Genomic DNA, 14165 nt, shown 5'->3' with positions numbered 1-14165 from the left:
TCTTTGAAATATTTCTTCACATGCTTCCTTCTGATAACTCCCAACCCAATGACTTGGTTCAGTCCTCTTCACCCCTTGTGAGTAATTGTAATAATAGTCCTTTAGGTGCCTCTCCTGCCTTTTGGCTTGCCCCGCTTCACACAACATCCTCTGCCCTGAGCCAGAGCACTCTTTCTAAGATGAACTTGGGCCACAGAGCTTTGCATTGTTGGAAGAATAACCCCCCCCCAATACTTGGCATGGTCCGCCCACCCTTTTCCCTGTTTCTCCTTGGTCCTTTCAGCCTCACCTGCAACGTGGCTCCAGCCTCGACCCTCACATCATATTCTACTCACTCTGAAAGGAGGTTCCCTGTACCTCTTGCTGTTTCCTCCACACCACTGGATTGTGATGTTCTTGAGGAAGGGTTGTTGTCTCATTTATCCAACAGTTATCTATTGCAGTGGTTAAAAGCATGAGCCATGAAATCATCCTGCCTGGTTGTGAACTCCAGTTTAAGCTGTGTGATTGTGGACATTACATAATTTTTCTATGATGATATATGATGGTTCTCAAACTTGGCCACACTTTGGAACTACAAGGAAAGCTTTAAAAAATAATAATGCTTAGATTCTGCCACTAGAGGTTCTGGTTTAGTTGGAATGGGGTATACGCACATTCATAGTTTTGCGAAAACTCTCCAAGTGGTTGACTGCAGCTAAAGTCAAGGACCACTGCTCTGTCTTCTTACCCCTAACATAAAGAAAATAATAATGTGTATTCCCTGGGGTTGTTTGATGATTGAGTTAATTAATGTAAAGATGGTTGTACAACCTCTGACACATTATATGAAATTGGTAACTATGGCTCACAATTTATTTTAACAGCAGTGGCTTTTTTAATTATAATTTTCACTGTGAAACCACACAGAAAATAGTCATAAAATATGAACATGCAGCTTAATTAACTATTATTAAGCAGCACCTCCCAGATCAAGAATAGAGCATTTCAACCACACTATATTCCCTCCTAATAATCTTTTCACAAAGGTACCCACTGTCCTTACTTTTGCGTAAACACTAATACTTTATATTTTTATCATCTATTGATGTATCTCTCTATGTCATAGGCTAGTTTTTCTCTTTCAAACTATATTTAAATAGAATGATTTCTATCTTATTTTGCTCATCTTTATGACTTTGACATTCATCCATGATGTATGTGTGGTGCCTTTCTCTTCATGCTGTGTTATTTGGACATATCGCAATATGTTCATGCTGTTGTTGCTAGACGTGGGTTGTTTCTGGGTTTGGCTCTTCCATGCAATGCTGCTGTAATCATTCTTCTACATGTCACTCAGTGCATGTGTGGAAGCATTTGAGTTGGATAATTCATAGAGGAGAAAATGCAAGATAGATATATGTTTGTCTTTCATGGATATTGGCAATCTTTTCCAAAATGGCTTTGTCTGATTTATCACTCTCTTTATTTTGAGTTCTGTTTATGGTAAGAGGTAAGAAAGATATCTTTCTCTATTATCTTCTAGAATCTTTATTGCTTTACTTGTATTTAAACCACATATTTGTCTCTGGTCTGAGGTAGATTCAAGTTTCATTTCTTCCCACAAAGATAACCTGTCGACCCAGCTCCATTCATTAAAAACTCTCCATAATGAAACCCTGATGATAAATCAAATGTTTTTTAAAAGTTTGTGTCTGTTTATAGGCTCTTTTCTCTCTATTTTTCTGCTACACTTTTAATTACCGAAGCTTTACAATGTCTTAATTCTTATACAGCAAATTCTCTCAACCTGACGTTCAAGAGTTCTTATCTCTTCTTTGCCCTTGACATTCCCAGATAAGTGTTTGTAAAAGCTTATCAAGTTACAAACACACATAGACACACATATTCCTTGGGATTTTGATTGGAATTACTTTAAACTTATAGTTCAATTAGAAAATTAACTTCATCACATTATGAGACTTCTAATCCCCAAATCCTGTACATATCCCAATTTATTTGTCTTTCTTAAGTTCTCTAGCTCCTTACCCATTTGGCATGCACCTGCATCACCTAGATGGCTTGTAAAAATTCCAGTTGCTGGGTCCCAATCCCAGGTTCTAAGTACCTCTGGGGTGAGACCTGAGTATTTGCACTTCTAAGAAGTTCCCAGGTTTTGCTGATGATGTTGGTCTCAACACCATACTTTAGGAATCACTGATTTATGATTTCCAGAATATTGGTCTTTTATATATTGTATTAGAATAATTCAGGGTATTTGGAATTTTTGAAGGTATTATTTTTTTTTCTGTTTGTTGTTGGTATTTTTATTTAATTTTTTTCGGATTTTTAATATCACATTTCTGCCCATGGACTTGCTGAACTCACTTTTTAATTCTAATAATTTCCATAGCTTCTTTTGTGTTTTTTATGTGAACAGTCACCTCCTCGGCAGTCAAAAGTGCTACTCAGCCTCTAATGTCTGTTCCAGTTTTGTAAATGTCCTAAGGTCAAAGGTTGTACTAAATGCCTTATCTCTGCATTTCCTCCTCCAGGACCTTGGTCCAGTAATTTTTCACAACCTTATTCCCTCTCAGTTACCTTTTAGGAGATACTTTCATATTGTATTCCAATTTTCTGTCTGTCCTCAGGAGGGGTTATCTGAAACACTTGCACAAAAACCAGAATAACCCCCCTTACCATAAGTAGAAAGCGTAGTCTCTTAGATTGTTGTATGGACTATCTCTGTCTACTGTTTTGTTTAGTTTTGTTTTGTTTTGTTTTTTAGGGCTGCACTTGTGGCATATGGGAGTTTCCAGGATAGGGGTTGAATAGGAGCTGTAGCCGCCAGCCTACACCACAGCTCAGCAATGCAAGATCTGAGTTGCATCTGTGACCTACAACACAGCTCATGGCAATGCTCAGATCCTTAGCCCACTGAGCAAGACCAGGGGTTGAACCTGAGTCATGGATGCTAGTTGGGTTCGTTACTGCTGAGCCACGACAGGAACTCCTCTCTGTTACCTTCTGTTCTATAAAACTCTTTACACCAACCATGGTGCTTGGAACATTTGGTACCCTATCAAGGGGGCTGGGGAATTAATAGTTTAGGATTAACATAAACACACTACTATATATAAAACAGATAACCAACATGGACATACTGTATAGCACAGGGAACTATATTCAATAATTTGTAATAGCATATAAGGGAAAAGAATCTGAAAAAAAATGGATATATATGTATGTATAACCCAATTACTTTGCTGTATACCTGAAACTTACACATTATAAATGAACTATTCTTCAATAAAAAGTTTTCTAGACTAATATAAATGTATCTAAAGCAATATTATACTCCCTTATACTCTACGTAACATGTATTTGATCAATAAAATTACTAAAAGCAATTGAAAAAATGATGAATAAATAAAATGCCCTTTGGCAGAGCTCAGTGGGGAGGGTACAGAAGGGAGTTAGCAAAGATGGTGAAGACAAATTTAACTACAGTTCTCAGAGTTTGGGTCAATGTTAGTTTTAGAAATAACCGATTACATATTTTAAGTGATTACTTTTTTCTCTATTCAGTGTTTCATCCATGTCATTCATTGGACATGGGTCTTGGGCAAGTCACATGAGCTGAGCCTCAGTCATCACTCGTGCAAAATGCAAGATGGAAGAGGATTAATTTGGCAATTGCTAGCTCTAAAGTGTATATGCCGTAGAAAAAGAACAAAAGACTACCGTAGGACCTTGTAGGGTTCCCTTTCCATGGTGGTGCTCTAATAAATATCTGTTGAATGAAAAAATGAGTGTATTAATCTCCAAGTGAAATTTTCTAGTTTATTATCCTCTTTGAGGACTGGCAGGTCTTATCTCCAGAGCCACCCACCTAAGAATGCTAGCTAGTCCAGGTGCTTGCAATTGTCCTCCCATAAAAACAGTGGGATTGTAATACATGCAGCCTGTAAAGGTACCCACTGGAAGGAGATACGGGGGAAAGATTTTTTTATGATTTTTTTTTTTTTAATTTGAGGTCACATTGTGTATTGGTGCTTTGGCAGCTTGGTTTTGTTTGTCCTGGCTGGAACTATGATGCGAGAATCACTGTACCTAAACTTAAATATCAATTACATTACAAAGCATTTAAGAGACTGAAATGAACACTTGGTAATAAAAAGCCTTTTAATGAGAAGGTGAAGTTGATACGGTCAGAAGCAGAAACATCTCTGAGGTGCTCACATTACCTGTGCATGAACACTCGCACAGACACACACTATGAGGAAAATCATTGATCAGCTTCAGGGCTCATGTGCAACATTTGATATAAGCCTGTTATAGATCTCAGGAGAGAAATGCCAATCCAGGAATTCATCTGTTCAATGGTCATCCAAGACCATGTATTCACAGCCTTCTTTGGATGAAACTGGTTTAGGAGCATGGCTGGGAAATGAGAGTGATTCCAATCTGCAAGTGAAGACTGGGTCCCATATTTGCTCATATCAATTTTGGAATCTTCAGTTCTTTAAGTATTTCTGGCCACAGTGACTTGAGGGCCTGCCGGGCTGAAAGAGACAACTACCATAGACAACAGCCTTGATGCCTTGATTCTAATGAAGAGATGCATGCACTCACATGTGCCCCCTTGTCTCAGAACGGACTCCTTCACTGCCTTCCAGAGATAGAGGACAGGGCTGACTCAGCTCTTAGGCTGTCCTTAGAAAAACTGATTGGTAAGGTCATCTTTTCATTCTAGTTCAAGAGACACAAATAAAGTTTAATTTTTGGCCCAGCAAGGGTCAGAGTCTTGTCAGGGAGGCAGACTCAGCCATGGCAAATGGAAGTGCCAAACTAGAGGTACAGAATGTCATGAGATGTGGGCATAGGGAAGCCATGCTCCAGATGAGTGGGATTAAGAAAACATCTTCAAAGAGAATGTTACATCTCCTTCATTGTCATGACCTGGTGTGCTCTCACACTGGAGAAATTAGTTCAGTTAGATGAACTTCTGGTTCATTATTGCCAAGCGTCAATAGGATTAGTCTTACTCGTAAATGAAAACTGAACTCGTGCGCCATACCCCCTCCCCCTCTGCCACTAGCTCAAGCTTCACTTCTTTGCTTGGTTATATGACTTGGGACGTGATCTTATTTCATTATTTGAGAAATATGAGGAAGGAACACTATAAAATTAAAGTTCACAATGGGATACAAGTTCATGGGTAAAAACGCATCACATGTATTGGCACGTGGCTCATAAAACTGGACAAGGAATGTAATTGTCTAGAGAGAGGTGTTCCAGACCTGTGCCTTCAGGGGTATGTATATTGATATTAATCAAACTTTCTTTAATTCTCAGGATTGTATTTTTTCTCTTTTCTATAAAAGCCTATCGTGTACATAGCAATGTGCACAAAGACTTAAAGAAGGACCTACCTGAATGCAGCAAAAGGAACAACGTAATTCTTTCTGGAGCATTTAGGGAACAGTTCCCAGGGCATTTGAGTTGGGCCTTGAAGGATGAATTGGATTTTCCCAGGTTGGAAGGAAAGAAGGTCATTTTATAAAGGGAAGCAGCATAATATTCTCCATGGCTCATCTGTCCATGTCCTAAATCTCATTGCCTTTTGAGGTCTTTAACCATTCCTTATAATCATGCTTGGGGCTCAAGAAGTTCTGGTTTGTCCACCCTCACATTGGTTTTATATAGACAGGCACACCTTGCCTCACCAGTTACTGTCCTTTGGACTGTCTGCTGGAAAAGCAGGGCCATCTGTTCTGACAGACGTTACCCAGATAACATCAGTGATGCCAAAGGCTCTTTCCTTCTCCTCTGACCTACTTAGTCTGCCACAAACCAACATTTTCTCCCCTTCATTACTGTGCTGTGCTAAACACTTAGCGTTTTCTCCCTTCTTCCCTTTCTGCTCAGCGATGCTCACTTTGCTTTTAGGAAAATGCTTACCCATGGAGCTGATTTCTAAGTTATTGTGCTCCTAGATAATCCTGCTATCCACATGAAATCATCTGATTATTAGGGTTAAATGAGTTCAGCTGATACTATAAAACATTGATTGATGGTAACATATGGGTAATGCTTATGGTTAATTGAATTTTCAGGTTAACTGAGGGTTAAATTGGCGATGTAATAAAATTGCCAAGTACTTATCTTTATCTGTTTTATGGCACGTACCACATTTTACCTTGGCTGGGTGTTTTTAAAGCTCATATCTTATCTTCCCTAATCATCAGTGAGCTCTCTGAGAGTTGAGTCTGGGTCTTATACTTGTCTGTAACTCAATGTGGCCCAACAGATAGTATTTTTAAGACAGTGACATCAGCTTCCTCACATTCATTGTCGTCTTCACCTCATTGTCATTGTAATTGCATCACGGTTAATAGCAGGGACTCTATAACCAGAGACCGTCAGTCTGGAAACTGTCTCTGTCACTTAGTGATTCCATGGGCTTAGTCAAGTCACTGAACTTCTTAGTGCCTCAGTTTCCTCATCCATAGAATGGGGGAAATAATAGCAATAATCTCACAAAGCTGTTTTGAAAAAATGATTTAATATTTATAACATTCTTAGAACAGTAAGCAGAGTTTTACTAGGTGCTCTGTGTTTATATTCACATTTGATATTGAAGGAAAATGCTTCATTACCTTGTTTCACTCATGAGAAAACTGGAGGGCAGAGGAATTAAATAACTTACTCTAGGTCACACAGCTCGTAAGTAGTAGAGAGATGTTTGAATTAAGGTGGTCTGACATGACAACCTACACTCCTCACAGAATGTTCTCTCTCTCTCTCTCTCTCTTTTTTTTTTTTTTTTTGTCTTTTTTGTCTTTTTGTCTTTTCTATGGCTGCACCTGTGGCATATGGAGGTTCCCAGGCTAGGGGTCTAATTGGAGCTGTAGCCACCAGCCACAGCCACAGCCACAGAAACACCAGATCCAAGTCACATCTGCAACCTACACCACAGCTCATGGCAATGCCAGATCCTTAACCCACTGAGCAAGGCCAGGGATCGAACCCGCAACCTCATGGTTCCTAGTTGGATTCGTTAACCACTGAGCCACGATGGGGACTCACAGAATGTTCTTTTAATCATATTTTTGTATCCTTGTAATGATCATACATTGGCTCCACCCAACTTTGGGAAAATTGTTTCCTTCTAACATGTCCAACCAGGCTGGCAGAGGGCACTGCTCATCACGGTGACTGAGGAAGCCAGGAAGACAAGGGCTTCACTGTGACATATGACTTGTGCTTCCAAGACTGTCATCATAGTACAAAGAACACAATGAGTCATCCAACAGGCTTACAAGTGAAGCACATTATTTGCACTCACATTTCATTGGCTAATATTGTCACTTGGCCACCCATAATTTCAAAGTGGGTAGGTAAGTGCAGCCCTTTCATGATCCGGGAGACAGGGAGCTAGGAATACTAGTGAATAGCAATCACTGCTTTATCCAGTGCTCTCACATTTCCAGGAAAAAACTTGGGCACTGACACATAGGGTTAAATGGGAAGGTGTATAAACTAGAGAAAGTTAGTGTCCCACTCTGGATCAGAGCTGCTCGCCTTTGGCACTCTTCACGCATTGAACTGGATGATTATTTGCTGTGTGTATAGAGGGGGAGTGTCCTATACATTATGAGCTATCTAGCAGCATCCCTGACCTTTATTCATTGGATACCAGTAACACTCCATCTCCTCCAGTGACAATTAAATGTCTCCAGTCATTGTCAAATGTCCTGGGAGGCAAAATCACCTCCAGTTGAAGACCACTGCTCTAAAGTAACCTCACGTATACCCACGGCTGTCAAGTCACAGGGAAATTCTAATTATGCGCTGACCCTCCCTGTATGAATAGGGGGTGTGAGGAAGAGTCCGTGGATCAGAAAACAGACTCAGAGGCCGAGAGCCTTGCAGGGTTTCAATCAGACACAAGGACCCCTATATCCCCTGAATCTCTGTCAAGTACTTTGTGCTCTACCGTTTTTTCTAAACTCTTTTCTTAGGTTGTCTACAGTGATTTTATACTTTGCGAAGATCTTCAATGAATCTACCTCAAATCGTCAGCCTCTGTAATTTTCAGCCTATTTCTTTTTCTTGATCCTCTGTGGAAGTGGGGAACAGCTGGTCATCATGTTCCATGTAATAACTTTTCATATATTTGAAGACTGTTATTAAACCATCCCTAAGCTTCTCTCTGCTGGCGTAATTGTTATACTCAAACATGTACTAGGAATTGCACAAAGTCTGAGAGAGGATCGAGTCTCCAGCTAAATGTTTGTGTATTGAAATTGAAGAAAAACAAATTGTGACTGAAAATATCAACTGAGGAATGAGGCTAAAATCTGAGGTTTAGCTTTCAGAGTTTTCTCCCCCCCCCCCCTGTATTTGTTTATTATAGTTATTATAGCTTATCTGAAAATTTTAATTTATTACTGTGGACATTAATATCCTAAGTAACATGTTATAGCACTTTTAATCTTAATGATATTTTAATGCAAACCCAATGATGGACGAGATAACTCATCTCTGCTTGTCACATCTCAGGACACAACCAAACATAGTCTAATTAACAGCACTGGCACTGATGAGAGGCCATGGCTTGAAACAAGACCTTCCCACGATAATATAAAACTTGGACAATCAGAGATAGAAAGTACCATTTATTCCATGCTTTCCATCTGCCAGGCCAGATGCTAAGAGATTTACAAGAATTATCTCATTTAATCTCATTAACTCTAAGAGGTGCTTGCCATTATTATCCTACTTTTAGAGAATTAGAGAGTACAGATCAGAGAGGTTAAGTCACTTGCCCGGCATCACAGAGCTAGAGAGTGGTAGATTAGAGTTTGAAACCAAGCAGTCTGACATCAGAGCCCATGGGCTTAACTGTAACAGTTAACATGGTAACTGTAATAACACAGGGCCTTTGTGCATGCAGGAGCCATGTCTTCTTGATTTTTGCATGTCCAGTGTCTAGCTCTTAGGGTAAGTTCTTAGAAGTACTTACTGAGTGAATAAGAGAGTGGTGAGTGACAGAGCAGAAATGCAGACCAGCGATGTGGGCTGTGGTTCAGGACATTATGTGAGCATTAGGTACTGGGGCCTCAGCCCATTCCAGCCCACCCCATGGTGGGTTCATTGTTTTCTCTAGGATCCCACACGAACCTATATGGGCCTCTAGCCATGCAGTGACTTCACTATGTTATCATCATCTATTTATGTGCCTGTTTCTCTTGCTAGAGCAGTGATTCTTATCCCAGGGCAAGTCTGCCCCCCAAGGACATTCAACAATGTCTGCACACAGTTTTGGGGGTTGCTACTGCCATATAGAGCATAGAGGCTGGGATGAAGCTAAACATCCTGCAGTGTGCAGGAGAGCTCTCCACCAGTTGCCTGGCCCCAAATGTCCAAAGCGCCGAGACTGAGTAGCCTTGTCCTAAACAGAGAGCTTTTTGTGAAAGCATCCTTGTGTTCGGGATCACCTCTGTGTCCCAAGTACCAGACACCATGCCAGACAAATCACTGGGACTCCACATGCGTGCATCAAAGGAGTAGAGAGGGAAAGAATGCATGACAGAGGATGGAAGCGGCAAAGAAGACTGGACTCCTGTTTTGGACAGTGTAGGTAGTCACCTAGGCCCTGGAAGAGCTCCTGCCAGTTAATGAGGGACTGCCACTATCCAGCAGAACTTGGACATGGTTCAGGATGTCTATGGCTATTCAGATATAGCCCCCAGGCAGTTCATATAAGGGAAGAGCAGTGAGGAATTATTTGCATATATTAATCTGTGTTTTCTCCCCTCTACTTTCTCATCTTAGAGCCCTTCTTCCATTTCAATAGCAGCTAGAATATTTTCTGTCATCTACCCTCCAAGAAGAGGGTAGGACAGCAGAGCCAGAAAATTAAAGAATAAAATTAGAGGAGTTCCTATTGTGGCTCAGCGGTAACAAACCCGACTAGTATCATTGAGGATGTGGGTTTGATTCCTGACCTTGCTTAGCAGGTTAAGGATCTGGTGTTGCAGTGAGCTGTGGTGTAGGTCACAGACATGGCGTGGATCTGGCGTTGCTCTGGCTGCGGCGTAGGCTGGCAGTTGCAGCTCAAATTCGACCCCTATCGCTTCTCGGCCTTTTGGCTAAGATCAAGTACAAATTCGACCCCTAGCCTGGGAACTTCCATATGCTGCAGGTGCAGCCTAAAAAGCAAAAATAAATAAATAAATAAACGTTTAGGAAAATACAATGAGTCACCTATTCAGTTTCCTTATCTGTGAGACTAGGTCAAAATGTCACCTGACCAAGCGGAGGGAGAGAAGAAACAGGTGGGGACGAGTGAGTTGGTTTTGGGTGGACCCCAAGGTGAGGCTCATATTGTGCTCCCCTCCTCTGAGTTCTAGCCTGGAGGTAGAGCATCCCCAGAGGGATCTAAGGATCCTGAAAACACGTGTGTGCTTCCCACCATCTCTGGATGAATCCCCAGGCAGGGAGCAGGTGAGATCTTAGCATTCCCTCACATTCAGAGTGGTGCAGGAACAATGGAACAGAAATGCCTGCAAGAAGTTTCTTGACTGAGCCACCAAATAGTCCGCAGCCCTCATTGTCACACAGGTGTGGCTTAGAACAAGGTGAGGCCACAGTTAGCAGAGCCAGATCTGTAGAAACTCTGGATTGGATGAAAGAGGATACAGCAGTGATCTCAGAGCTACTGGATTGAAATGAAGTTATCTCTGAGGATGTCTACATGGATGGATGACTGTGGCCCTTACTGGTTCCTGTCAACTTATATCATGGTCCCATTGAGCCCTGGGGAAAAGGATGATTTGGAACTCCTGAATTGAGTGCGTTCAGCTTCTCTCATGAAGAAAGAAAGCTCTGAATAGATGTGAAGTTCAACAGGAGAAAAATGTACTCACACTGCCTGCCTCTGAGCTTGTGGTCCACCATTCGTAATTGCTGCAGAGCTTATCAGATGGCAGTAGCATCCTAGTAAAAATCCTGAAGTTAGAGGCAAGGCTTGGAGACCTAAATGGGAAAACGGTAAGAGCAAAGCGTGACTCTGGGGTTTTAGGGCTCGCTTACAACAGAAATGACCGACTCAGAGCTTCAGCCCCTGGGATCAAGGCAGGATTCGTACCCCGAGACCTGTGTTGCAAGGAGTTGACGGAGTCTGCAAAGTGGGTGAAACGGTTGAGGTCCCAAACTTGAGGACAAGGTCAAGCTGAATGAGCAATGGCTGAGACGAGGAGGTGCTCTAAGCACAGGATAGACACAGCTGAAAGGACCTTCCTTCCAGGGTCATCCTTGGCCATAATGAACGAGATGGGCACAGTTCACAGAGAGGATCCCAGGGCCCCAGTCCTGGGGAAGAGGGAGTACAAACCCGAGAATGCCTCTCTTAATGAGTCAGACTTTGACAAATGAATCTTAGAAAAAAGGCAATGTGAATTACTAGATAAAAATAGTGTCCGCAGTACTCAAATTGCATTTCAAGAATCTTGATGGTTTTAATCTAAGAACCTCATCATTCAAATATTAATTTTTCTGTCAAGCATTTCTTGGCTACTTATTAATCTGACACTTTAGGGAGCCTCCATTTGGAAGAAAGCATGACTGGAAATGTATTTCTGGAGTCCCTTTGGGGCTCATCCAATTGAAACAGGATCTTTTGGCATTGCCATTGTAGCACAATGAGTTAAGGATCTGGTGTTGTCTTTGCGATGGCTCAGGTTCAATTCCTAGCCCGGGAACTTCCATATGCCTTGGGTACAGCCAAAAAATAAATAAGGAAAACAGGGTATTTTCCATGTACTTTATTGCTTTAAATTTGAGTCATACTGCATGTCTGTGTCCTCACTCCCTACTCCCTCTCAAGGTGTTCAGGAGGCTCCTCTATCATTGGTATGTTGTTTAAGGGCCTGTGAGACTTGCTCCCTCTCCAGCTTTCTATGCTCTTCTCCTGACCCTCATCTGTCATCCCTTTCTCTGTGACACTGACCTTCATGTGTCCTTTGACTACTCTAGCTTGGACCCACATAGTACGTCAGAAAGTAAACACTGGAACTAAAGGTCTTTGTAGATGTAGTTAGGGTGAGGATCTGGAAAGGATATATTTCGGGATTGGTGGTGGGGGTGGGTGGTGAATGCACTTGTGGGTTTCCTTGTAAAAGACAGAAGATTCAGAGACACAAAGAAAGAGGGGGAAAGCCATGTGAAGGTGGAGGCAGATATCACTTACTTGTGAACTCTAAAAAAAAAAAAAAAGATACAAAAGAACTTATTTGTAAAATAGAAAGAAACTTGCAGATTTCAGAAGCAATCTTATGGTTACCATGAAACCATGGGGAGAGGGGAGAGAAGAATTGGGAAAGGAGGAATAACATCTACACACTTTTATATTAAATAGATGATTGATGAGAACCTGCTGTATAGCACAGGAAAATCTACTCAATAGTTTGTAATCTACTGAAAAAAAGAATGACTGTATTGATATGTATGACCTATTCACTTTTCTGTACACCTGAAACTAACAAAACATTGTACGTCAACTCTATTCCAATACAACTGAACAAAAAAAAGATGGAGGCAGAAATGGAGGTGCTGTTATCTATAAGCCAACAGCTGCCCAACAGAAGTTTGGAGGGAGGCATGAGATGGGTTCTCCCTCAGAGCCTCTAGGAGCACCCAATCCTGCTGACACTTTCATTGCAGACTTCTAGTTTCCTGAGATCAATCTCTGTTGCTTTTAACCACCTAACTTATGGTAATTTGTCACAGCGGCCCTAGGAACTGATGTGACTCCTGGCTGCTGTGTACTCCTTCTCAGGGCCAACACGCCTGCCATGTTCTCTTTTCCTTCTCCTTCCCCGAGTCAGTCTCTTCTCTTCAGTGACTATGCTCAGTTTTTGGCAGACTTTCTGGGAAAGGTCAGATAATAAAAGTTGAGGCTTTATGAGCTGTAGGATCCCTGTCACCACTGCTCAGCTCTGCTGCTGTGTCATACAAATAGCCATAGGTAATGCGTAAGCTCATCAGCCTGGCTGTGTTTCAGCAACACTTTGCTTATAAAAGCAGATGTGTGCCTGAGGGCCACAGTTTCCAGAACCTGACTTTATTCTCTAGCTCTCAACTTAAACATCATTTCCTCAGGAAACTAACTTTGCCTTTTTAGATCTCCTCTTGTCCCACTTATGATTATTTTTCCAGCTTTATTGAGATATAATTGACATATAATATTGTGTGTGTGTACAGCATGAGGATTTGATACATGTGAATATTGCAGAATGATCATCACAATAAGGTTAGTTATACCTCCATCAGCTTATGTAATTATGTTTTCTTATGGTGGTGAGAATATTTAAGATATACTCTCTTAGCAACTTTAAGTATATAATAGAGTTATGTTAACATAATATGTGCTGTGCATTAGATCCTCAGATCTTATTTATCTTATAACTGGAAATTTGTACCTTTTGACCAGCATCTCATTATTTTCCTTAGTACCCCCATAACCCCATTCTACTTTGATTTCTATGAGTTCAGTAGTTTTTTTTGTTTGTTTGTTTTTTGATAGGCAAGAAATAGATTTATTAAGATAGGACACTTGTGAGAGATGCAAGCAGACAGTCAAGGAAGCTCTTTTTTGTTAATTCTATATATATATATGAGACATATAGTATTTGTCTCACTTATTTCACTTAGCATGATGCCCTCCAAGTTCCTTCATGTTGTTGCAAATGGCAAGATCTCCTTTTTCATGGCTGAATAATATTCTGTTGTGTATATGTAACTTCTTTATCCATTCATCTGTGGATGGATACTTATGTTGTTTCCATATCTTGACTATTGTTAAAAATGCTTCACTGAATGTGGGGGAACAGATATGTCTTTGAGATCTTTATTTCATTTCCTTTGGATATATACCCCGAAGTGAGATTGCTATATCATATGGTAGTTTTATTTTTCGTTTTTTGAAGGACCTCCATACTGTTTTACATAGTGGCTGCACCAATTTACATTCCTACCATCTGTGTAACAAGGGTTTCCTTTTCTCTACACCCTCACCAACATCTGTTACATTTTATCTTTAAAAAAATTGTTTAAATTAAATTAATTTTTTTTACCCTTTGACCATCTTCTTCCATTTCTCCCACACTCCAACTCCA

Source organism: Sus scrofa, chromosome 16 (genome assembly GCF_054392235.1).
Source record: "Sus scrofa isolate SSC_HxYL_T2T_F1_AM1 chromosome 16, Sscrofa_HxYL_maternal_Yorkshire_Landrace_v2.0, whole genome shotgun sequence".
Classification (NCBI taxonomy): Eukaryota; Metazoa; Chordata; class Mammalia; order Artiodactyla; family Suidae; genus Sus; species Sus scrofa.
The sequence above is the reverse complement of the archived record's forward strand: the minus strand, read 5'-3'. Positions refer to the sequence as shown.